The sequence below is a fragment of the Ranitomeya imitator genome, unplaced genomic scaffold (assembly GCF_032444005.1).
Source record: "Ranitomeya imitator isolate aRanImi1 unplaced genomic scaffold, aRanImi1.pri SCAFFOLD_1034, whole genome shotgun sequence".
NCBI lineage: Eukaryota > Metazoa > Chordata > Amphibia > Anura > Dendrobatidae > Ranitomeya > Ranitomeya imitator.
The window spans coordinates 12,684-35,018 of NW_027193516.1; the positions used below are offsets into that span (position 1 = coordinate 12,684).

Consider the following 22,335-nt stretch of genomic DNA (forward strand, 5'->3'; position numbering starts at 1 on the left):
CCCGAATGAGGCCTTTGTAACAGTGTTGCTAATATATTGTGCCATCTACAAAATTAGGCCCCTGCCTGCCTGCCTGCCTGCCTGCCTGCCTGCTGTCTGTCAGCATGAAGTGTTTAAATTGAAGTATCCTACGAGTAGTTCGGCCATACATACTACATTTGTGACCGCATGCACAAATTCCTTTGTAAAACATTGGCTCCCTCTTGTGGACCACTGACTTTTAATTATGTGGTGTATGATATGTATTTCAATAAAGAAGGAAAAATGGTGTCTGTGATGATCTTGAATGTGCTAGTCTTGTCTATTTTGTCTTGTACTGTGTGAGTAGTATTCTAATGCTTTTGACCAACTGGGTGCGCTGCTGCTGCTGCCTGCCTGCCTGCCTGCAGTAGATAGAATCTATGCACGGAACCTTCACCTGCTGCTGCTGTCACAATGGGGCCTTCAGCCATTGACTCCGGAACTCTCACGTGTCACAATGGGCTCTGGACTTATCTAAGGCAGAGAAAAATGGCGCCGTCTTCAGTCTGCTGCTGGAACAGCAGCAGACCACATGGCAGGGGGATTGTCTTTTTTTTTTTTAAAGGGGCAATTTGCAGACTTGCACTAATAGTTGCACTCTGGAGCGCCAAAGGGATGGAGGGTGTGTTCAGATGGGCGGAGTTATGCAGATCAGGCGGAGTTATGCAGATTAGGCGGAGTTAGGCAGATTTTTTAAAAACGCGTTGGGCCCAACTTGAACACACCCCCACACACCCCCACACACCCCCCACACGCCCCCACACACACCAGAACTGCCATTTGAGAAGGCATCCAGAGTTTAGAAAAAAAATGTCTTCCCCTGGGCAATCATCTTTTGGGCTCTCTCCACAGTGAGTCCTGGTTGTGGGCCATGGGGCGTCTGGAGTGGCAAACCATTTCAGGCTATCGCTTCTCGGCCTTTTGGCTAAGATCAAGTGTAGTATCTGTTCTTATCAGTTTAATATCTGATACGTCCCCTATTTGGGGACCATATATTAAATGGATTTTTAGAACAGGGAGCTGGAAATGGAGCTTGCTCTGTCCACTCCACGCATTGACCCGTTATTGCAGTATCTCCGGGAACAGTGCACCCCTTCTCTGATCCGGTTTCCAAAAACAGATTGAATTGAAATCAGCCCAGCAAGTTGTCATTTAACACTTTCTGAGAATTCTTTTCAGGGTCAAAGAAGCACGTTTCAGGTGGCAAATGTAGCAATTTGCTCAGTTTCACTGGACCGTTTGCAACATTTCCTGTGCCTTGCTTTCACCTGTGCATGTTCAGCATTGGATTGCATCCAATATGCAATCAATCAATCAAGCAATCAAGCAATCTTTGCTGGTTGCAACAGGTGTGTTAAGATGTAGGCCCGAATGAGGCCTTTGTAACAGTGTTGCTAATATATTGTGCCATCTACAAAATTAGGCCCCTGCCTGCCTGCCTGCCTGCCTGCCTGCCTGCTGTCTGTCAGCATGAAGTGTTTAAATTGAAGTATCCTACGAGTAGTTCGGCCATACATACTACATTTGTGACCGCATGCACAAATTCCTTTGTAAAACATTGGCTCCCTCTTGTGGACCACTGACTTTTAATTATGTGGTGTATGATATGTATTTCAATAAAGAAGGAAAAATGGTGTCTGTGATGATCTTGAATGTGCTAGTCTTGTCTATTTTGTCTTGTACTGTGTGAGTAGTATTCTAATGCTTTTGACCAACTGGGTGCGCTGCTGCTGCTGCCTGCCTGCCTGCCTGCAGTAGATAGAATCTATGCACGGAACCTTCACCTGCTGCTGCTGTCACAATGGGGCCTTCAGCCATTGACTCCGGAACTCTCACGTGTCACAATGGGCTCTGGACTTATCTAAGGCAGAGAAAAATGGCGCCGTCTTCAGTCTGCTGCTGGAACAGCAGCAGACCACATGGCAGGGGGATTGTCTTTTTTTTTTTTAAAGGGGCAATTTGCAGACTTGCACTAATAGTTGCACTCTGGAGCGCCAAAGGGATGGAGGGTGTGTTCAGATGGGCGGAGTTATGCAGATCAGGCGGAGTTATGCAGATTAGGCGGAGTTAGGCAGATTTTTTAAAAACGCGTTGGGCCCAACTTGAACACACCCCCACACACCCCCACACACCCCCCACACGCCCCCACACACACCAGAACTGCCATTTGAGAAGGCATCCAGAGTTTAGAAAAAAAATGTCTTCCCCTGGGCAATCATCTTTTGGGCTCTCTCCACAGTGAGTCCTGGTTGTGGGCCATGGGGCGTCTGGAGTGGCAAACCATTTCAGGCTATCGCTTCTCGGCCTTTTGGCTAAGATCAAGTGTAGTATCTGTTCTTATCAGTTTAATATCTGATACGTCCCCTATTTGGGGACCATATATTAAATGGATTTTTAGAACAGGGAGCTGGAAATGGAGCTTGCTCTGTCCACTCCACGCATTGACCCGTTATTGCAGTATCTCCGGGAACAGTGCACCCCTTCTCTGATCCGGTTTCCAAAAACAGATTGAATTGAAATCAGCCCAGCAAGTTGTCATTTAACACTTTCTGAGAATTCTTTTCAGGGTCAAAGAAGCACGTTTCAGGTGGCAAATGTAGCAATTTGCTCAGTTTCACTGGACCGTTTGCAACATTTCCTGTGCCTTGCTTTCACCTGTGCATGTTCAGCATTGGATTGCATCCAATATGCAATCAATCAATCAAGCAATCAAGCAATCTTTGCTGGTTGCAACAGGTGTGTTAAGATGTAGGCCCGAATGAGGCCTTTGTAACAGTGTTGCTAATATATTGTGCCATCTACAAAATTAGGCCCCTGCCTGCCTGCCTGCCTGCCTGCCTGCCTGCTGTCTGTCAGCATGAAGTGTTTAAATTGAAGTATCCTACGAGTAGTTCGGCCATACATACTACATTTGTGACCGCATGCACAAATTCCTTTGTAAAACATTGGCTCCCTCTTGTGGACCACTGACTTTTAATTATGTGGTGTATGATATGTATTTCAATAAAGAAGGAAAAATGGTGTCTGTGATGATCTTGAATGTGCTAGTCTTGTCTATTTTGTCTTGTACTGTGTGAGTAGTATTCTAATGCTTTTGACCAACTGGGTGCGCTGCTGCTGCTGCCTGCCTGCCTGCCTGCAGTAGATAGAATCTATGCACGGAACCTTCACCTGCTGCTGCTGTCACAATGGGGCCTTCAGCCATTGACTCCGGAACTCTCACGTGTCACAATGGGCTCTGGACTTATCTAAGGCAGAGAAAAATGGCGCCGTCTTCAGTCTGCTGCTGGAACAGCAGCAGACCACATGGCAGGGGGATTGTCTTTTTTTTTTTTAAAGGGGCAATTTGCAGACTTGCACTAATAGTTGCACTCTGGAGCGCCAAAGGGATGGAGGGTGTGTTCAGATGGGCGGAGTTATGCAGATCAGGCGGAGTTATGCAGATTAGGCGGAGTTAGGCAGATTTTTTAAAAACGCGTTGGGCCCAACTTGAACACACCCCCACACACCCCCACACACCCCCCACACGCCCCCACACACACCAGAACTGCCATTTGAGAAGGCATCCAGAGTTTAGAAAAAAAATGTCTTCCCCTGGGCAATCATCTTTTGGGCTCTCTCCACAGTGAGTCCTGGTTGTGGGCCATGGGGCGTCTGGAGTGGCAAACCATTTCAGGCTATCGCTTCTCGGCCTTTTGGCTAAGATCAAGTGTAGTATCTGTTCTTATCAGTTTAATATCTGATACGTCCCCTATTTGGGGACCATATATTAAATGGATTTTTAGAACAGGGAGCTGGAAATGGAGCTTGCTCTGTCCACTCCACGCATTGACCCGTTATTGCAGTATCTCCGGGAACAGTGCACCCCTTCTCTGATCCGGTTTCCAAAAACAGATTGAATTGAAATCAGCCCAGCAAGTTGTCATTTAACACTTTCTGAGAATTCTTTTCAGGGTCAAAGAAGCACGTTTCAGGTGGCAAATGTAGCAATTTGCTCAGTTTCACTGGACCGTTTGCAACATTTCCTGTGCCTTGCTTTCACCTGTGCATGTTCAGCATTGGATTGCATCCAATATGCAATCAATCAATCAAGCAATCAAGCAATCTTTGCTGGTTGCAACAGGTGTGTTAAGATGTAGGCCCGAATGAGGCCTTTGTAACAGTGTTGCTAATATATTGTGCCATCTACAAAATTAGGCCCCTGCCTGCCTGCCTGCCTGCCTGCCTGCCTGCTGTCTGTCAGCATGAAGTGTTTAAATTGAAGTATCCTACGAGTAGTTCGGCCATACATACTACATTTGTGACCGCATGCACAAATTCCTTTGTAAAACATTGGCTCCCTCTTGTGGACCACTGACTTTTAATTATGTGGTGTATGATATGTATTTCAATAAAGAAGGAAAAATGGTGTCTGTGATGATCTTGAATGTGCTAGTCTTGTCTATTTTGTCTTGTACTGTGTGAGTAGTATTCTAATGCTTTTGACCAACTGGGTGCGCTGCTGCTGCTGCCTGCCTGCCTGCCTGCAGTAGATAGAATCTATGCACGGAACCTTCACCTGCTGCTGCTGTCACAATGGGGCCTTCAGCCATTGACTCCGGAACTCTCACGTGTCACAATGGGCTCTGGACTTATCTAAGGCAGAGAAAAATGGCGCCGTCTTCAGTCTGCTGCTGGAACAGCAGCAGACCACATGGCAGGGGGATTGTCTTTTTTTTTTTTAAAGGGGCAATTTGCAGACTTGCACTAATAGTTGCACTCTGGAGCGCCAAAGGGATGGAGGGTGTGTTCAGATGGGCGGAGTTATGCAGATCAGGCGGAGTTATGCAGATTAGGCGGAGTTAGGCAGATTTTTTAAAAACGCGTTGGGCCCAACTTGAACACACCCCCACACACCCCCACACACCCCCCACACGCCCCCACACACACCAGAACTGCCATTTGAGAAGGCATCCAGAGTTTAGAAAAAAAATGTCTTCCCCTGGGCAATCATCTTTTGGGCTCTCTCCACAGTGAGTCCTGGTTGTGGGCCATGGGGCGTCTGGAGTGGCAAACCATTTCAGGCTATCGCTTCTCGGCCTTTTGGCTAAGATCAAGTGCAGTGGCTTAATTGTTGCTGTACTTGGTCTGGTCTAAGGTGTCTGGGGTACCCGGTTCGTCGGCCTTGGGGGATCGTCCTCACTTAACGGTGGGGACTTCACCCCCTTGCTGCTATAGGCGTCCGGCTTAGTCCCCAGACAACGAGAGGCGATCACCTACCGGGTCACCTTGGAAAAGGTGTCTGAAGGTTGTTTTCTGGAGAACGTTCGTGGTTTGTCAACCTTGAAGATGGAAGAGATACCGGGTTACATGAGAACGAAGAATGCAGTTCGGTTTGAAATGGACGAGAACATAAAAGACGTGAAGAATCTGGACTTTGTGATTAAGGAACTTCTTTTAGGTTTGTTTCAACTGGACAGATCGTGGATTCTATCAATTATGGATTACCCAAGACGTGGGCATTTTGATGTTACTTTTTGTCAGGAAGTTTATTATCTGCAGTTTCTTGAGCGATGTTGTGAGAGGAAGACGGATCCAAGAATGGTCGGGGTGAAGGTAATTCCTCATTTCGAAGTAAATCGCAAGATGTTTACTATAAAAATGTATTCTCCATATGTGAAGGAAAATGACATTGAGTGTTTTCTGGGGAAGTACTGTGAGATAGAAGAAAGAAAAGGAAAAGTGATGAACTCGTATGGTTTTTGGACTGGGAAATGGAAATTTGTTTGTAAACTAAGAAAAGATGGTACTGGAAATTGGTTTTTGCCACCAGCAAGGTTTAAGGTGGGAAGTGCAACAGGTGATCTTTTTTTTGCGGGTATGGGTGTTTTTTGTAAGAATTGTAAGCAGTATGGTCATGATGCGGAAGAGTGTACAAAGATTGTGTGTTCCAGATGTTTTGAAGAAGGACATGTGTATGCGGACTGTCAAGAAGGGAAGGTCTGTAACTTATGTGGAGGGAAGGGCCATTTGTTTAGAGACTGCCCGGAGAGAAGGAGAAATAAACAGGTGCAGGAGGTGAGATTAAATGCAAGTCCGAGTGGTGCAGAGGAACAGGAAAGAAAGGTGAAGGAAAAGGAGGAGAAGAAAAAGAGAGAGAAAGGTGAGAGCAAATTTGAAAAAATGGAGGTGGGAGCGGTAGAATCTTCGCCGGGGGAGAGGAGAACTCCTGACCTTGTTTCTATTCAGGAAAAGCTAGATAAAATTATCAAGTCCAAAAAAGCAGCTGTATTAAGGATGAAGGTTAGGAAGCATTTGGAGAAGGACAAGGAGAGATTTTTAGAGACTTATCATGTTCCGTTGTGGTTGAAGGAAAAAGTGATTGCTGTCAAAGATGTACGTTTTTTGAACGCAGCATTTATAGACTATCTAATGGTATATGCAGTAGACCATGGATTAGTGGAGTAACTAATACAAGTTTTGTTTTGTTTTTTGTGTTATAAATGTATGAGTTGTAATATGTTTTTTTGCAATTAAAAAAGGTGAATTAAAACCTAAATGATGATTTAAGTTGGAGTCCACATCTTGTCTCCCTTGTGGAGAAGAGGATTGTGGCGTGGACTTTAATTTTAAACCTGAATGGTTTTAAAAAAAAAAAAAAAAAAAAAAAAAAAAAAAAAAAAAAAAATCTGTTCTTATCAGTTTAATATCTGATACGTCCCCTATTTGGGGACCATATATTAAATGGATTTTTAGAACAGGGAGCTGGAAATGGAGCTTGCTCTGTCCACTCCACGCATTGACCCGTTATTGCAGTATCTCCGGGAACAGTGCACCCCTTCTCTGATCCGGTTTCCAAAAACAGATTGAATTGAAATCAGCCCAGCAAGTTGTCATTTAACACTTTCTGAGAATTCTTTTCAGGGTCAAAGAAGCACGTTTCAGGTGGCAAATGTAGCAATTTGCTCAGTTTCACTGGACCGTTTGCAACATTTCCTGTGCCTTGCTTTCACCTGTGCATGTTCAGCATTGGATTGCATCCAATATGCAATCAATCAATCAAGCAATCAAGCAATCTTTGCTGGTTGCAACAGGTGTGTTAAGATGTAGGCCCGAATGAGGCCTTTGTAACAGTGTTGCTAATATATTGTGCCATCTACAAAATTAGGCCCCTGCCTGCCTGCCTGCCTGCCTGCCTGCCTGCTGTCTGTCAGCATGAAGTGTTTAAATTGAAGTATCCTACGAGTAGTTCGGCCATACATACTACATTTGTGACCGCATGCACAAATTCCTTTGTAAAACATTGGCTCCCTCTTGTGGACCACTGACTTTTAATTATGTGGTGTATGATATGTATTTCAATAAAGAAGGAAAAATGGTGTCTGTGATGATCTTGAATGTGCTAGTCTTGTCTATTTTGTCTTGTACTGTGTGAGTAGTATTCTAATGCTTTTGACCAACTGGGTGCGCTGCTGCTGCTGCCTGCCTGCCTGCCTGCAGTAGATAGAATCTATGCACGGAACCTTCACCTGCTGCTGCTGTCACAATGGGGCCTTCAGCCATTGACTCCGGAACTCTCACGTGTCACAATGGGCTCTGGACTTATCTAAGGCAGAGAAAAATGGCGCCGTCTTCAGTCTGCTGCTGGAACAGCAGCAGACCACATGGCAGGGGGATTGTCTTTTTTTTTTTTAAAGGGGCAATTTGCAGACTTGCACTAATAGTTGCACTCTGGAGCGCCAAAGGGATGGAGGGTGTGTTCAGATGGGCGGAGTTATGCAGATCAGGCGGAGTTATGCAGATTAGGCGGAGTTAGGCAGATTTTTTAAAAACGCGTTGGGCCCAACTTGAACACACCCCCACACACCCCCACACACCCCCCACACGCCCCCACACACACCAGAACTGCCATTTGAGAAGGCATCCAGAGTTTAGAAAAAAAATGTCTTCCCCTGGGCAATCATCTTTTGGGCTCTCTCCACAGTGAGTCCTGGTTGTGGGCCATGGGGCGTCTGGAGTGGCAAACCATTTCAGGCTATCGCTTCTCGGCCTTTTGGCTAAGATCAAGTGTAGTATCTGTTCTTATCAGTTTAATATCTGATACGTCCCCTATTTGGGGACCATATATTAAATGGATTTTTAGAACAGGGAGCTGGAAATGGAGCTTGCTCTGTCCACTCCACGCATTGACCCGTTATTGCAGTATCTCCGGGAACAGTGCACCCCTTCTCTGATCCGGTTTCCAAAAACAGATTGAATTGAAATCAGCCCAGCAAGTTGTCATTTAACACTTTCTGAGAATTCTTTTCAGGGTCAAAGAAGCACGTTTCAGGTGGCAAATGTAGCAATTTGCTCAGTTTCACTGGACCGTTTGCAACATTTCCTGTGCCTTGCTTTCACCTGTGCATGTTCAGCATTGGATTGCATCCAATATGCAATCAATCAATCAAGCAATCAAGCAATCTTTGCTGGTTGCAACAGGTGTGTTAAGATGTAGGCCCGAATGAGGCCTTTGTAACAGTGTTGCTAATATATTGTGCCATCTACAAAATTAGGCCCCTGCCTGCCTGCCTGCCTGCCTGCCTGCCTGCTGTCTGTCAGCATGAAGTGTTTAAATTGAAGTATCCTACGAGTAGTTCGGCCATACATACTACATTTGTGACCGCATGCACAAATTCCTTTGTAAAACATTGGCTCCCTCTTGTGGACCACTGACTTTTAATTATGTGGTGTATGATATGTATTTCAATAAAGAAGGAAAAATGGTGTCTGTGATGATCTTGAATGTGCTAGTCTTGTCTATTTTGTCTTGTACTGTGTGAGTAGTATTCTAATGCTTTTGACCAACTGGGTGCGCTGCTGCTGCTGCCTGCCTGCCTGCCTGCAGTAGATAGAATCTATGCACGGAACCTTCACCTGCTGCTGCTGTCACAATGGGGCCTTCAGCCATTGACTCCGGAACTCTCACGTGTCACAATGGGCTCTGGACTTATCTAAGGCAGAGAAAAATGGCGCCGTCTTCAGTCTGCTGCTGGAACAGCAGCAGACCACATGGCAGGGGGATTGTCTTTTTTTTTTTTAAAGGGGCAATTTGCAGACTTGCACTAATAGTTGCACTCTGGAGCGCCAAAGGGATGGAGGGTGTGTTCAGATGGGCGGAGTTATGCAGATCAGGCGGAGTTATGCAGATTAGGCGGAGTTAGGCAGATTTTTTAAAAACGCGTTGGGCCCAACTTGAACACACCCCCACACACCCCCACACACCCCCCACACGCCCCCACACACACCAGAACTGCCATTTGAGAAGGCATCCAGAGTTTAGAAAAAAAATGTCTTCCCCTGGGCAATCATCTTTTGGGCTCTCTCCACAGTGAGTCCTGGTTGTGGGCCATGGGGCGTCTGGAGTGGCAAACCATTTCAGGCTATCGCTTCTCGGCCTTTTGGCTAAGATCAAGTGTAGTATCTGTTCTTATCAGTTTAATATCTGATACGTCCCCTATTTGGGGACCATATATTAAATGGATTTTTAGAACAGGGAGCTGGAAATGGAGCTTGCTCTGTCCACTCCACGCATTGACCCGTTATTGCAGTATCTCCGGGAACAGTGCACCCCTTCTCTGATCCGGTTTCCAAAAACAGATTGAATTGAAATCAGCCCAGCAAGTTGTCATTTAACACTTTCTGAGAATTCTTTTCAGGGTCAAAGAAGCACGTTTCAGGTGGCAAATGTAGCAATTTGCTCAATTTCACTGGACCGTTTGCAACATTTCCTGTGCCTTGCTTTCACCTGTGCATGTTCAGCATTGGATTGCATCCAATATGCAATCAATCAATCAATCAATCAAGCAATCTTTGCTGGTTGCAACAGGTGTGTTAAGATGTAGGCCCGAATGAGGCCTTTGTAACAGTGTTGCTAATATATTGTGCCATCTACAAAATTAGGCCCCTGCCTGCTGTCTGTCAGCATGAAGTGTTTAAATTGAAGTATCCTACGAGTAGTTCGGCCATACATACTACATTTGTGACCGCATGCACAAATTCCTTTGTAAAACATTGGCTCCCTCTTGTGGACCACTGACTTTTAATTATGTGGTGTATGATATGTATTTCAATAAAGAAGGAAAAATGGTGTCTGTGATGATCTTGAATGTGCTAGTCTTGTCTATTTTGTCTTGTACTGTGTGAGTAGTATTCTAATGCTTTTGACCAACTGGGTGCGCTGCTGCTGCTGCCTGCCTGCCTGCCTGCAGTAGATAGAATCTATGCACGGAACCTTCACCTGCTGCTGCTGTCACAATGGGGCCTTCAGCCATTGACTCCGGAACTCTCACGTGTCACAATGGGCTCTGGACTTATCTAAGGCAGAGAAAAATGGCGCCGTCTTCAGTCTGCTGCTGGAACAGCAGCAGACCACATGGCAGGGGGATTGTCTTTTTTTTTTTTAAAGGGGCAATTTGCAGACTTGCACTAATAGTTGCACTCTGGAGCGCCAAAGGGATGGAGGGTGTGTTCAGATGGGCGGAGTTATGCAGATCAGGCGGAGTTATGCAGATTAGGCGGAGTTAGGCAGATTTTTTAAAAACGCGTTGGGCCCAACTTGAACACACCCCCACACACCCCCACACACCCCCCACACGCCCCCACACACACCAGAACTGCCATTTGAGAAGGCATCCAGAGTTTAGAAAAAAAATGTCTTCCCCTGGGCAATCATCTTTTGGGCTCTCTCCACAGTGAGTCCTGGTTGTGGGCCATGGGGCGTCTGGAGTGGCAAACCATTTCAGGCTATCGCTTCTCGGCCTTTTGGCTAAGATCAAGTGTAGTATCTGTTCTTATCAGTTTAATATCTGATACGTCCCCTATTTGGGGACCATATATTAAATGGATTTTTAGAACAGGGAGCTGGAAATGGAGCTTGCTCTGTCCACTCCACGCATTGACCCGTTATTGCAGTATCTCCGGGAACAGTGCACCCCTTCTCTGATCCGGTTTCCAAAAACAGATTGAATTGAAATCAGCCCAGCAAGTTGTCATTTAACACTTTCTGAGAATTCTTTTCAGGGTCAAAGAAGCACGTTTCAGGTGGCAAATGTAGCAATTTGCTCAATTTCACTGGACCGTTTGCAACATTTCCTGTGCCTTGCTTTCACCTGTGCATGTTCAGCATTGGATTGCATCCAATATGCAATCAATCAATCAATCAATCAAGCAATCTTTGCTGGTTGCAACAGGTGTGTTAAGATGTAGGCCCGAATGAGGCCTTTGTAACAGTGTTGCTAATATATTGTGCCATCTACAAAATTAGGCCCCTGCCTGCTGTCTGTCAGCATGAAGTGTTTAAATTGAAGTATCCTACGAGTAGTTCGGCCATACATACTACATTTGTGACCGCATGCACAAATTCCTTTGTAAAACATTGGCTCCCTCTTGTGGACCACTGACTTTTAATTATGTGGTGTATGATATGTATTTCAATAAAGAAGGAAAAATGGTGTCTGTGATGATCTTGAATGTGCTAGTCTTGTCTATTTTGTCTTGTACTGTGTGAGTAGTATTCTAATGCTTTTGACCAACTGGGTGCGCTGCTGCTGCTGCCTGCCTGCCTGCCTGCAGTAGATAGAATCTATGCACGGAACCTTCACCTGCTGCTGCTGTCACAATGGGGCCTTCAGCCATTGACTCCGGAACTCTCACGTGTCACAATGGGCTCTGGACTTATCTAAGGCAGAGAAAAATGGCGCCGTCTTCAGTCTGCTGCTGGAACAGCAGCAGACCACATGGCAGGGGGATTGTCTTTTTTTTTTTTAAAGGGGCAATTTGCAGACTTGCACTAATAGTTGCACTCTGGAGCGCCAAAGGGATGGAGGGTGTGTTCAGATGGGCGGAGTTATGCAGATCAGGCGGAGTTATGCAGATTAGGCGGAGTTAGGCAGATTTTTTAAAAACGCGTTGGGCCCAACTTGAACACACCCCCACACACCCCCACACACCCCCCACACGCCCCCACACACACCAGAACTGCCATTTGAGAAGGCATCCAGAGTTTAGAAAAAAAATGTCTTCCCCTGGGCAATCATCTTTTGGGCTCTCTCCACAGTGAGTCCTGGTTGTGGGCCATGGGGCGTCTGGAGTGGCAAACCATTTCAGGCTATCGCTTCTCGGCCTTTTGGCTAAGATCAAGTGTAGTATCTGTTCTTATCAGTTTAATATCTGATACGTCCCCTATTTGGGGACCATATATTAAATGGATTTTTAGAACAGGGAGCTGGAAATGGAGCTTGCTCTGTCCACTCCACGCATTGACCCGTTATTGCAGTATCTCCGGGAACAGTGCACCCCTTCTCTGATCCGGTTTCCAAAAACAGATTGAATTGAAATCAGCCCAGCAAGTTGTCATTTAACACTTTCTGAGAATTCTTTTCAGGGTCAAAGAAGCACGTTTCAGGTGGCAAATGTAGCAATTTGCTCAATTTCACTGGACCGTTTGCAACATTTCCTGTGCCTTGCTTTCACCTGTGCATGTTCAGCATTGGATTGCATCCAATATGCAATCAATCAATCAATCAATCAAGCAATCTTTGCTGGTTGCAACAGGTGTGTTAAGATGTAGGCCCGAATGAGGCCTTTGTAACAGTGTTGCTAATATATTGTGCCATCTACAAAATTAGGCCCCTGCCTGCTGTCTGTCAGCATGAAGTGTTTAAATTGAAGTATCCTACGAGTAGTTCGGCCATACATACTACATTTGTGACCGCATGCACAAATTCCTTTGTAAAACATTGGCTCCCTCTTGTGGACCACTGACTTTTAATTATGTGGTGTATGATATGTATTTCAATAAAGAAGGAAAAATGGTGTCTGTGATGATCTTGAATGTGCTAGTCTTGTCTATTTTGTCTTGTACTGTGTGAGTAGTATTCTAATGCTTTTGACCAACTGGGTGCGCTGCTGCTGCTGCCTGCCTGCCTGCCTGCAGTAGATAGAATCTATGCACGGAACCTTCACCTGCTGCTGCTGTCACAATGGGGCCTTCAGCCATTGACTCCGGAACTCTCACGTGTCACAATGGGCTCTGGACTTATCTAAGGCAGAGAAAAATGGCGCCGTCTTCAGTCTGCTGCTGGAACAGCAGCAGACCACATGGCAGGGGGATTGTCTTTTTTTTTTTTAAAGGGGCAATTTGCAGACTTGCACTAATAGTTGCACTCTGGAGCGCCAAAGGGATGGAGGGTGTGTTCAGATGGGCGGAGTTATGCAGATCAGGCGGAGTTATGCAGATTAGGCGGAGTTAGGCAGATTTTTTAAAAACGCGTTGGGCCCAACTTGAACACACCCCCACACACCCCCACACACCCCCCACACGCCCCCACACACACCAGAACTGCCATTTGAGAAGGCATCCAGAGTTTAGAAAAAAAATGTCTTCCCCTGGGCAATCATCTTTTGGGCTCTCTCCACAGTGAGTCCTGGTTGTGGGCCATGGGGCGTCTGGAGTGGCAAACCATTTCAGGCTATCGCTTCTCGGCCTTTTGGCTAAGATCAAGTGTAGTATCTGTTCTTATCAGTTTAATATCTGATACGTCCCCTATTTGGGGACCATATATTAAATGGATTTTTAGAACAGGGAGCTGGAAATGGAGCTTGCTCTGTCCACTCCACGCATTGACCCGTTATTGCAGTATCTCCGGGAACAGTGCACCCCTTCTCTGATCCGGTTTCCAAAAACAGATTGAATTGAAATCAGCCCAGCAAGTTGTCATTTAACACTTTCTGAGAATTCTTTTCAGGGTCAAAGAAGCACGTTTCAGGTGGCAAATGTAGCAATTTGCTCAATTTCACTGGACCGTTTGCAACATTTCCTGTGCCTTGCTTTCACCTGTGCATGTTCAGCATTGGATTGCATCCAATATGCAATCAATCAATCAATCAATCAAGCAATCTTTGCTGGTTGCAACAGGTGTGTTAAGATGTAGGCCCGAATGAGGCCTTTGTAACAGTGTTGCTAATATATTGTGCCATCTACAAAATTAGGCCCCTGCCTGCTGTCTGTCAGCATGAAGTGTTTAAATTGAAGTATCCTACGAGTAGTTCGGCCATACATACTACATTTGTGACCGCATGCACAAATTCCTTTGTAAAACATTGGCTCCCTCTTGTGGACCACTGACTTTTAATTATGTGGTGTATGATATGTATTTCAATAAAGAAGGAAAAATGGTGTCTGTGATGATCTTGAATGTGCTAGTCTTGTCTATTTTGTCTTGTACTGTGTGAGTAGTATTCTAATGCTTTTGACCAACTGGGTGCGCTGCTGCTGCTGCCTGCCTGCCTGCCTGCAGTAGATAGAATCTATGCACGGAACCTTCACCTGCTGCTGCTGTCACAATGGGGCCTTCAGCCATTGACTCCGGAACTCTCACGTGTCACAATGGGCTCTGGACTTATCTAAGGCAGAGAAAAATGGCGCCGTCTTCAGTCTGCTGCTGGAACAGCAGCAGACCACATGGCAGGGGGATTGTCTTTTTTTTTTTTAAAGGGGCAATTTGCAGACTTGCACTAATAGTTGCACTCTGGAGCGCCAAAGGGATGGAGGGTGTGTTCAGATGGGCGGAGTTATGCAGATCAGGCGGAGTTATGCAGATTAGGCGGAGTTAGGCAGATTTTTTAAAAACGCGTTGGGCCCAACTTGAACACACCCCCACACACCCCCACACACCCCCCACACGCCCCCACACACACCAGAACTGCCATTTGAGAAGGCATCCAGAGTTTAGAAAAAAAATGTCTTCCCCTGGGCAATCATCTTTTGGGCTCTCTCCACAGTGAGTCCTGGTTGTGGGCCATGGGGCGTCTGGAGTGGCAAACCATTTCAGGCTATCGCTTCTCGGCCTTTTGGCTAAGATCAAGTGTAGTATCTGTTCTTATCAGTTTAATATCTGATACGTCCCCTATTTGGGGACCATATATTAAATGGATTTTTAGAACAGGGAGCTGGAAATGGAGCTTGCTCTGTCCACTCCACGCATTGACCCGTTATTGCAGTATCTCCGGGAACAGTGCACCCCTTCTCTGATCCGGTTTCCAAAAACAGATTGAATTGAAATCAGCCCAGCAAGTTGTCATTTAACACTTTCTGAGAATTCTTTTCAGGGTCAAAGAAGCACGTTTCAGGTGGCAAATGTAGCAATTTGCTCAATTTCACTGGACCGTTTGCAACATTTCCTGTGCCTTGCTTTCACCTGTGCATGTTCAGCATTGGATTGCATCCAATATGCAATCAATCAATCAATCAATCAAGCAATCTTTGCTGGTTGCAACAGGTGTGTTAAGATGTAGGCCCGAATGAGGCCTTTGTAACAGTGTTGCTAATATATTGTGCCATCTACAAAATTAGGCCCCTGCCTGCTGTCTGTCAGCATGAAGTGTTTAAATTGAAGTATCCTACGAGTAGTTCGGCCATACATACTACATTTGTGACCGCATGCACAAATTCCTTTGTAAAACATTGGCTCCCTCTTGTGGACCACTGACTTTTAATTATGTGGTGTATGATATGTATTTCAATAAAGAAGGAAAAATGGTGTCTGTGATGATCTTGAATGTGCTAGTCTTGTCTATTTTGTCTTGTACTGTGTGAGTAGTATTCTAATGCTTTTGACCAACTGGGTGCGCTGCTGCTGCTGCCTGCCTGCCTGCCTGCAGTAGATAGAATCTATGCACGGAACCTTCACCTGCTGCTGCTGTCACAATGGGGCCTTCAGCCATTGACTCCGGAACTCTCACGTGTCACAATGGGCTCTGGACTTATCTAAGGCAGAGAAAAATGGCGCCGTCTTCAGTCTGCTGCTGGAACAGCAGCAGACCACATGGCAGGGGGATTGTCTTTTTTTTTTTTAAAGGGGCAATTTGCAGACTTGCACTAATAGTTGCACTCTGGAGCGCCAAAGGGATGGAGGGTGTGTTCAGATGGGCGGAGTTATGCAGATCAGGCGGAGTTATGCAGATTAGGCGGAGTTAGGCAGATTTTTTAAAAACGCGTTGGGCCCAACTTGAACACACCCCCACACACCCCCACACACCCCCCACACGCCCCCACACACACCAGAACTGCCATTTGAGAAGGCATCCAGAGTTTAGAAAAAAAATGTCTTCCCCTGGGCAATCATCTTTTGGGCTCTCTCCACAGTGAGTCCTGGTTGTGGGCCATGGGGCGTCTGGAGTGGCAAACCATTTCAGGCTATCGCTTCTCGGCCTTTTGGCTAAGATCAAGTGTAGTATCTGTTCTTATCAGTTTAATATCTGATACGTCCCCTATTTGGGGACCATATATTAAATGGATTTTTAGAACAGGGAGCTGGAAATGGAGCTTGCTCTGTCCACTCCACGCATTGACCCGTTATTGCAGTATCTCCGGGAACAGTGCACCCCTTCTCTGATCCGGTTTCCAAAAACAGATTGAATTGAAATCAGCCCAGCAAGTTGTCATTTAACACTTTCTGAGAATTCTTTTCAGGGTCAAAGAAGCACGTTTCAGGTGGCAAATGTAGCAATTTGCTCAATTTCACTGGACCGTTTGCAACATTTCCTGTGCCTTGCTTTCACCTGTGCATGTTCAGCATTGGATTGCATCCAATATGCAATCAATCAATCAATCAATCAAGCAATCTTTGCTGGTTGCAACAGGTGTGTTAAGATGTAGGCCCGAATGAGGCCTTTGTAACAGTGTTGCTAATATATTGTGCCATCTACAAAATTAGGCCCCTGCCTGCTGTCTGTCAGCATGAAGTGTTTAAATTGAAGTATCCTACGAGTAGTTCGGCCATACATACTACATTTGTGACCGCATGCACAAATTCCTTTGTAAAACATTGGCTCCCTCTTGTGGACCACTGACTTTTAATTATGTGGTGTATGATATGTATTTCAATAAAGAAGGAAAAATGGTGTCTGTGATGATCTTGAATGTGCTAGTCTTGTCTATTTTGTCTTGTACTGTGTGAGTAGTATTCTAATGCTTTTGACCAACTGGGTGCGCTGCTGCTGCTGCCTGCCTGCCTGCAGTAGATAGAATCTATGCACGGAACCTTCACCTGCTGCTGCTGTCACAATGGGGCCTTCAGCCATTGACTCCGGAACTCTCACGTGTCACAATGGGCTCTGGACTTATCTAAGGCAGAGAAAAATGGCGCCGTCTTCAGTCTGCTGCTGGAACAGCAGCAGACCACATGGCAGGGGGATTGTCTTTTTTTTTTTTAAAGGGGCAATTTGCAGACTTGCACTAATAGTTGCACTCTGGAGCGCCAAAGGGATGGAGGGTGTGTTCAGATGGGCGGAGTTATGCAGATCAGGCGGAGTTATGCAGATTAGGCGGAGTTAGGCAGATTTTTTAAAAACGCGTTGGGCCCAACTTGAACACACCCCCACACACCCCCACACACCCCCCACACGCCCCCACACACACCAGAACTGCCATTTGAGAAGGCATCCAGAGTTTAGAAAAAAAATGTCTTCCCCTGGGCAATCATCTTTTGGGCTCTCTCCACAGTGAGTCCTGGTTGTGGGCCATGGGGCGTCTGGAGTGGCAAACCATTTCAGGCTATCGCTTCTCGGCCTTTTGGCTAAGATCAAGTGTAGTATCTGTTCTTATCAGTTTAATATCTGATACGTCCCCTATTTGGGGACCATATATTAAATGGATTTTTAGAACAGGGAGCTGGAAATGGAGCTTGCTCTGTCCACTCCACGCATTGACCCGTTATTGCAGTATCTCCGGGAACAGTGCACCCCTTCTCTGATCCGGTTTCCAAAAACAGATTGAATTGAAATCAGCCCAGCAAGTTGTCATTTAACACTTTCTGAGAATTCTTTTCAGGGTCAAAGAAGCACGTTTCAGGTGGCAAATGTAGCAATTTGCTCAATTTCACTGGACCGTTTGCAACATTTCCTGTGCCTTGCTTTCACCTGTGCATGTTCAGCATTGGATTGCATCCAATATGCAATCAATCAATCAATCAATCAAGCAATCTTTGCTGGTTGCAACAGGTGTGTTAAGATGTAGGCCCGAATGAGGCCTTTGTAACAGTGTTGCTAATATATTGTGCCATCTACAAAATTAGGCCCCTGCCTGCTGTCTGTCAGCATGAAGTGTTTAAATTGAAGTATCCTACGAGTAGTTCGGCCATACATACTACATTTGTGACCGCATGCACAAATTCCTTTGTAAAACATTGGCTCCCTCTTGTGGACCACTGACTTTTAATTATGTGGTGTATGATATGTATTTCAATAAAGAAGGAAAAATGGTGTCTGTGATGATCTTGAATGTGCTAGTCTTGTCTATTTTGTCTTGTACTGTGTGAGTAGTATTCTAATGCTTTTGACCAACTGGGTGCGCTGCTGCTGCTGCCTGCCTGCCTGCCTGCAGTAGATAGAATCTATGCACGGAACCTTCACCTGCTGCTGCTGTCACAATGGGGCCTTCAGCCATTGACTCCGGAACTCTCACGTGTCACAATGGGCTCTGGACTTATCTAAGGCAGAGAAAAATGGCGCCGTCTTCAGTCTGCTGCTGGAACAGCAGCAGACCACATGGCAGGGGGATTGTCTTTTTTTTTTTTAAAGGGGCAATTTGCAGACTTGCACTAATAGTTGCACTCTGGAGCGCCAAAGGGATGGAGGGTGTGTTCAGATGGGCGGAGTTATGCAGATCAGGCGGAGTTATGCAGATTAGGCGGAGTTAGGCAGATTTTTTAAAAACGCGTTGGGCCCAACTTGAACACACCCCCACACACCCCCACACACCCCCCACACGCCCCCACACACACCAGAACTGCCATTTGAGAAGGCATCCAGAGTTTAGAAAAAAAATGTCTTCCCCTGGGCAATCATCTTTTGGGCTCTCTCCACAGTGAGTCCTGGTTGTGGGCCATGGGGCGTCTGGAGTGGCAAACCATTTCAGGCTATCGCTTCTCGGCCTTTTGGCTAAGATCAAGTGTAGTATCTGTTCTTATCAGTTTAATATCTGATACGTCCCCTATTTGGGGACCATATATTAAATGGATTTTTAGAACAGGGAGCTGGAAATGGAGCTTGCTCTGTCCACTCCACGCATTGACCCGTTATTGCAGTATCTCCGGGAACAGTGCACCCCTTCTCTGATCCGGTTTCCAAAAACAGATTGAATTGAAATCAGCCCAGCAAGTTGTCATTTAACACTTTCTGAGAATTCTTTTCAGGGTCAAAGAAGCACGTTTCAGGTGGCAAATGTAGCAATTTGCTCAATTTCACTGGACCGTTTGCAACATTTCCTGTGCCTTGCTTTCACCTGTGCATGTTCAGCATTGGATTGCATCCAATATGCAATCAATCAATCAATCAATCAAGCAATCTTTGCTGGTTGCAACAGGTGTGTTAAGATGTAGGCCCGAATGAGGCCTTTGTAACAGTGTTGCTAATATATTGTGCCATCTACAAAATTAGGCCCCTGCCTGCTGTCTGTCAGCATGAAGTGTTTAAATTGAAGTATCCTACGAGTAGTTCGGCCATACATACTACATTTGTGACCGCATGCACAAATTCCTTTGTAAAACATTGGCTCCCTCTTGTGGACCACTGACTTTTAATTATGTGGTGTATGATATGTATTTCAATAAAGAAGGAAAAATGGTGTCTGTGATGATCTTGAATGTGCTAGTCTTGTCTATTTTGTCTTGTACTGTGTGAGTAGTATTCTAATGCTTTTGACCAACTGGGTGCGCTGCTGCTGCTGCCTGCCTGCCTGCCTGCAGTAGATAGAATCTATGCACGGAACCTTCACCTGCTGCTGCTGTCACAATGGGGCCTTCAGCCATTGACTCCGGAACTCTCACGTGTCACAATGGGCTCTGGACTTATCTAAGGCAGAGAAAAATGGCGCCGTCTTCAGTCTGCTGCTGGAACAGCAGCAGACCACATGGCAGGGGGATTGTCTTTTTTTTTTTTAAAGGGGCAATTTGCAGACTTGCACTAATAGTTGCACTCTGGAGCGCCAAAGGGATGGAGGGTGTGTTCAGATGGGCGGAGTTATGCAGATCAGGCGGAGTTATGCAGATTAGGCGGAGTTAGGCAGATTTTTTAAAAACGCGTTGGGCCCAACTTGAACACACCCCCACACACCCCCACACACCCCCCACACGCCCCCACACACACCAGAACTGCCATTTGAGAAGGCATCCAGAGTTTAGAAAAAAAATGTCTTCCCCTGGGCAATCATCTTTTGGGCTCTCTCCACAGTGAGTCCTGGTTGTGGGCCATGGGGCGTCTGGAGTGGCAAACCATTTCAGGCTATCGCTTCTCGGCCTTTTGGCTAAGATCAAGTGTAGTATCTGTTCTTATCAGTTTAATATCTGATACGTCCCCTATTTGGGGACCATATATTAAATGGATTTTTAGAACAGGGAGCTGGAAATGGAGCTTGCTCTGTCCACTCCACGCATTGACCCGTTATTGCAGTATCTCCGGGAACAGTGCACCCCTTCTCTGATCCGGTTTCCAAAAACAGATTGAATTGAAATCAGCCCAGCAAGTTGTCATTTAACACTTTCTGAGAATTCTTTTCAGGGTCAAAGAAGCACGTTTCAGGTGGCAAATGTAGCAATTTGCTCAATTTCACTGGACCGTTTGCAACATTTCCTGTGCCTTGCTTTCACCTGTGCATGTTCAGCATTGGATTGCATCCAATATGCAATCAATCAATCAATCAATCAAGCAATCTTTGCTGGTTGCAACAGGTGTGTTAAGATGTAGGCCCGAATGAGGCCTTTGTAACAGTGTTGCTAATATATTGTGCCATCTACAAAATTAGGCCCCTGCCTGCTGTCTGTCAGCATGAAGTGTTTAAATTGAAGTATCCTACGAGTAGTTCGGCCATACATACTACATTTGTGACCGCATGCACAAATTCCTTTGTAAAACATTGGCTCCCTCTTGTGGACCACTGACTTTTAATTATGTGGTGTATGATATGTATTTCAATAAAGAAGGAAAAATGGTGTCTGTGATGATCTTGAATGTGCTAGTCTTGTCTATTTTGTCTTGTACTGTGTGAGTAGTATTCTAATGCTTTTGACCAACTGGGTGCGCTGCTGCTGCTGCCTGCCTGCCTGCCTGCAGTAGATAGAATCTATGCACGGAACCTTCACCTGCTGCTGCTGTCACAATGGGGCCTTCAGCCATTGACTCCGGAACTCTCACGTGTCACAATGGGCTCTGGACTTATCTAAGGCAGAGAAAAATGGCGCCGTCTTCAGTCTGCTGCTGGAACAGCAGCAGACCACATGGCAGGGGGATTGTCTTTTTTTTTTTTAAAGGGGCAATTTGCAGACTTGCACTAATAGTTGCACTCTGGAGCGCCAAAGGGATGGAGGGTGTGTTCAGATGGGCGGAGTTATGCAGATCAGGCGGAGTTATGCAGATTAGGCGGAGTTAGGCAGATTTTTTAAAAACGCGTTGGGCCCAACTTGAACACACCCCCACACACCCCCACACACCCCCCACACGCCCCCACACACACCAGAACTGCCATTTGAGAAGGCATCCAGAGTTTAGAAAAAAAATGTCTTCCCCTGGGCAATCATCTTTTGGGCTCTCTCCACAGTGAGTCCTGGTTGTGGGCCATGGGGCGTCTGGAGTGGCAAACCATTTCAGGCTATCGCTTCTCGGCCTTTTGGCTAAGATCAAGTGTAGTATCTGTTCTTATCAGTTTAATATCTGATACGTCCCCTATTTGGGGACCATATATTAAATGGATTTTTAGAACAGGGAGCTGGAAATGGAGCTTGCTCTGTCCACTCCACGCATTGACCCGTTATTGCAGTATCTCCGGGAACAGTGCACCCCTTCTCTGATCCGGTTTCCAAAAACAGATTGAATTGAAATCAGCCCAGCAAGTTGTCATTTAACACTTTCTGAGAATTCTTTTCAGGGTCAAAGAAGCACGTTTCAGGTGGCAAATGTAGCAATTTGCTCAATTTCACTGGACCGTTTGCAACATTTCCTGTGCCTTGCTTTCACCTGTGCATGTTCAGCATTGGATTGCATCCAATATGCAATCAATCAATCAATCAATCAAGCAATCTTTGCTGGTTGCAACAGGTGTGTTAAGATGTAGGCCCGAATGAGGCCTTTGTAACAGTGTTGCTAATATATTGTGCCATCTACAAAATTAGGCCCCTGCCTGCTGTCTGTCAGCATGAAGTGTTTAAATTGAAGTATCCTACGAGTAGTTCGGCCATACATACTACATTTGTGACCGCATGCACAAATTCCTTTGTAAAACATTGGCTCCCTCTTGTGGAC

At 45.8% G+C, this 22,335-nt stretch overlaps 14 non-coding genes and 1 pseudogene across 14 annotated transcripts; all 15 read left to right on the forward strand.

Moving 5' to 3' along the window:
- The first annotated feature begins 926 nt into the window (after nucleotides 1-926).
- On the forward strand, nucleotides 927-1,117 carry LOC138653569 (U2 spliceosomal RNA). Its single transcript, XR_011315904.1, has one exon. It is a non-coding gene; the product is annotated as a U2 spliceosomal RNA (small nuclear RNA).
- A 1,196-nt stretch (nucleotides 1,118-2,313) lies between these two features.
- Nucleotides 2,314-2,504, forward strand: LOC138653570 (U2 spliceosomal RNA). Its single transcript, XR_011315905.1, has one exon. It is a non-coding gene; the product is annotated as a U2 spliceosomal RNA (small nuclear RNA).
- A 1,196-nt stretch (nucleotides 2,505-3,700) lies between these two features.
- Nucleotides 3,701-3,891, forward strand: LOC138653571 (U2 spliceosomal RNA). The gene has a single exon (XR_011315906.1). It is a non-coding gene; the product is annotated as a U2 spliceosomal RNA (small nuclear RNA).
- A 2,748-nt stretch (nucleotides 3,892-6,639) lies between these two features.
- On the forward strand, nucleotides 6,640-6,841 carry LOC138653565 (U2 spliceosomal RNA; annotated as a pseudogene).
- Nucleotides 6,842-8,037: 1,196 nt separating this feature from the next.
- On the forward strand, nucleotides 8,038-8,228 carry LOC138653572 (U2 spliceosomal RNA). The gene has a single exon (XR_011315907.1). It is a non-coding gene; the product is annotated as a U2 spliceosomal RNA (small nuclear RNA).
- Nucleotides 8,229-9,424: 1,196 nt separating this feature from the next.
- LOC138653573 (U2 spliceosomal RNA) lies at nucleotides 9,425-9,615 on the forward strand. The gene has a single exon (XR_011315908.1). It is a non-coding gene; the product is annotated as a U2 spliceosomal RNA (small nuclear RNA).
- Nucleotides 9,616-10,787: 1,172 nt separating this feature from the next.
- LOC138653574 (U2 spliceosomal RNA) lies at nucleotides 10,788-10,978 on the forward strand. Its single transcript, XR_011315909.1, has one exon. It is a non-coding gene; the product is annotated as a U2 spliceosomal RNA (small nuclear RNA).
- Nucleotides 10,979-12,150: 1,172 nt separating this feature from the next.
- Nucleotides 12,151-12,341, forward strand: LOC138653576 (U2 spliceosomal RNA). Its single transcript, XR_011315911.1, has one exon. It is a non-coding gene; the product is annotated as a U2 spliceosomal RNA (small nuclear RNA).
- Nucleotides 12,342-13,513: 1,172 nt separating this feature from the next.
- On the forward strand, nucleotides 13,514-13,704 carry LOC138653577 (U2 spliceosomal RNA). Its single transcript, XR_011315912.1, has one exon. It is a non-coding gene; the product is annotated as a U2 spliceosomal RNA (small nuclear RNA).
- A 1,172-nt stretch (nucleotides 13,705-14,876) lies between these two features.
- On the forward strand, nucleotides 14,877-15,067 carry LOC138653578 (U2 spliceosomal RNA). The gene has a single exon (XR_011315913.1). It is a non-coding gene; the product is annotated as a U2 spliceosomal RNA (small nuclear RNA).
- Nucleotides 15,068-16,239: 1,172 nt separating this feature from the next.
- Nucleotides 16,240-16,430, forward strand: LOC138653579 (U2 spliceosomal RNA). The gene has a single exon (XR_011315914.1). It is a non-coding gene; the product is annotated as a U2 spliceosomal RNA (small nuclear RNA).
- Nucleotides 16,431-17,598: 1,168 nt separating this feature from the next.
- LOC138653580 (U2 spliceosomal RNA) lies at nucleotides 17,599-17,789 on the forward strand. Its single transcript, XR_011315915.1, has one exon. It is a non-coding gene; the product is annotated as a U2 spliceosomal RNA (small nuclear RNA).
- A 1,172-nt stretch (nucleotides 17,790-18,961) lies between these two features.
- Nucleotides 18,962-19,152, forward strand: LOC138653582 (U2 spliceosomal RNA). Its single transcript, XR_011315916.1, has one exon. It is a non-coding gene; the product is annotated as a U2 spliceosomal RNA (small nuclear RNA).
- A 1,172-nt stretch (nucleotides 19,153-20,324) lies between these two features.
- LOC138653583 (U2 spliceosomal RNA) lies at nucleotides 20,325-20,515 on the forward strand. The gene has a single exon (XR_011315917.1). It is a non-coding gene; the product is annotated as a U2 spliceosomal RNA (small nuclear RNA).
- Nucleotides 20,516-21,687: 1,172 nt separating this feature from the next.
- Nucleotides 21,688-21,878, forward strand: LOC138653584 (U2 spliceosomal RNA). Its single transcript, XR_011315918.1, has one exon. It is a non-coding gene; the product is annotated as a U2 spliceosomal RNA (small nuclear RNA).
- The last annotated feature ends 457 nt before the right edge of the window (nucleotides 21,879-22,335 follow it).